General features: G+C 38.5%; 1 non-coding gene across 1 annotated transcript; it reads right to left on the reverse strand.

Annotated features, from left to right (window-relative positions):
* Window positions 1–913: 913 nt before the first annotated feature.
* Window positions 914–1,020, reverse strand: LOC126512742 (U6 spliceosomal RNA). Its single transcript, XR_007595141.1, has one exon. It is a non-coding gene; the product is annotated as a U6 spliceosomal RNA (small nuclear RNA).
* Between the last annotated feature and the right edge of the window lie 1,265 nt (window positions 1,021–2,285).

Here is a 2,285-nt window from a genome sequence, read left to right on the forward strand (position 1 = left end):
ATCACCTGATGAAGGCTAATATTCAGGAGGATGCCTATATGTTTTTATTTGGGTTCACCTTCTTATTTAGCTTCTCTAGGATCATGAATTATAGGCTCAATGTCCTTTATTTATGGCTAGAAACCAAATATGAGTGAGTACATCCCATGTTCCTCTTTTTGGGTCTGGCTTACCTCACTCAGGATAGTGTTTTCTAGTTCCATTCATTTGTATGCAAACTTCAAGAAGTCCTTGTTTTTTACTGCTGAGTAGTACTCTAATATGTATATATTCCATACTTTCTTCATCCATTCTTACATTGAAGGGCATCTAGGTTGTTTCCAGGTTCTGGCTATTACAAACAATACTGCTATGAACATAGTTGAGCATATACTTTTGTTGTATGATAGGGCCTCTCTTGGGTATATTCCCAAGAGTGGTATTGCTGGGTCCATGGGTAGGTTGATCCCGAATTTCCTGAGAAACTGCCACACTGCTTTCCAGAGTGGTTGCACAAGTTTGCATTCCCACCAGCAATGGATGAGTGTACCCCTTTCTCCACAACCTCTCCAGCAAAGGATATCATTGGTGTTTTAGATTTTAGCCATTCTGACAGGTGTAAGATGGTATCTTAAAGTTGTCTTGATTTGCATTTCCCTGATGGCTAAGGAAGTTGAGCATGACCTTAGGTGTCTTTTGGCTATTTGAACTTCTTCTGTTGAGAATTCTCTGTTCAGCTCAGTGCCCCATTTTTTAATTGGGTTGATTAGCCTTTTACTGTCTAGTTTCTTGAGTTTTTATATATTTTGGAGATCAGACCTTTGTCAGTTGCCGGGTTGGTGAAGATCTTCTCCCAGTCAGTGGGTTGCCATTGTGTCTTAGTGACAGTGTCCTTTGCTTTACAGAAGCTACTCAGTCTCAGGAGGTCCCATTTAAAAATATGGAACGCTTCACGAATTTGCGTGTCATCCTTGCGCAGGGGCTATGCTAATCTTCTCTGTATCGTTCCAATTTTAGTATATGTGCTGCCGAAGCGAGCACCAGATAGGAACTTTTGACCAGAATCACAAGACCAGGCAAATGTTTCCTCTTGTGGAACAAACCTTGAGTTCAGAGTTGTTGGTTACACGCAAAACATTGAAAGCATGGTCACATCTTGCCTGGCATGTTTGTATTGTAGTCCCTAGGGTTCACAGATGATTCAAACCAATAATACCTTTTCTCCCCCAGCAACATTCATAGCTTCTTCCCACACATACAGTCACAAGGAGAAAACACCCAGTTCAGTTTCAGCTTGATTTCTCTATAGCTTGCAGTCAAGATATGTACTCTCTTCAGAGTAGGTCTTATCAACTATCTTTAGTGATCAACAAAGGAAAATAAGAGCCTGTATTGTTTAGGATTGGGCTTCTGGGACCTCCCTGGCCAACAACTCATAAGGAAGTACCCTCATATTGCACTGGGATTTTTGCGTAATTACCCAGGGTATTTTTGGTGTATCATTATTCAATCCTACAGGATATCTCCAGTTTAACTCTCTTTTGTATCTGTAAGTTATAGTCTTTATTGTATGTTTTCTTTTGTTGAATACATTGGATGTATTTTTGCTTTCTCGAATTAAATGGTATCTGTGCATTGAACTGTGCTTCAGAATCATGAAAATATTTAACTCCCCAAGGCCATTCATCCATGAATAACAGAGAGTTCCAGAAGGCTCAAGGGCTTTTGCTCTCCTCAATGAACCAATGCTTGAATTGTCTTAGGATCAATTTTGTGATGTCCCTATGAAGTTGCCAGATTCTTTTAATCCCCTTCTCCCCCTCTCCTTCTTCTATTCTCTTTCTCCTTCTTCCTTTTGTCTCACCAGTTTGTGAAAACATTTTTGACTGTCAGATGTGTTTCTCAGCATTACTCTTAGCTTCTGGCTTTTTTTTTTTTAAGTCGCTCTTTTCCTCTTTTCTCTGGAACACTCTTAATAGCTTGGAAATGTCTGAAACTCAATGATCTGAAGAATGCACCTATAAAAAAAAAACACCATCCCTCCAATTTCTTTCATTGTTTGTCTAATTTCAATATATTGCTAACTTTTTATTTATTTAAAAATAATTATCTCTCCAGTTTATTCAAGTTTTTAAAAACTGTTAGAATGTATGAATAATGTTTCATAATTCTGTACTTTTTGATTTGTTTTGACTTTTGAGGCAGGGTCCCCTGTAGTTCAGGATAGGATTGAAATTGTTATATAGCCAAGGGTAGACTTGACTTCTTTATGCTGATGTTTCTACCTCATAGATGTTGGAACTACA

This window comes from Alexandromys fortis, unplaced genomic scaffold (assembly GCF_014885135.2).
Source record: "Alexandromys fortis isolate MF-2015 unplaced genomic scaffold, M_Fortis_MF-2015_v1.1 scaffold_120, whole genome shotgun sequence".
In the NCBI taxonomy this organism is placed as follows: Eukaryota; Metazoa; Chordata; class Mammalia; order Rodentia; family Cricetidae; genus Alexandromys; species Alexandromys fortis.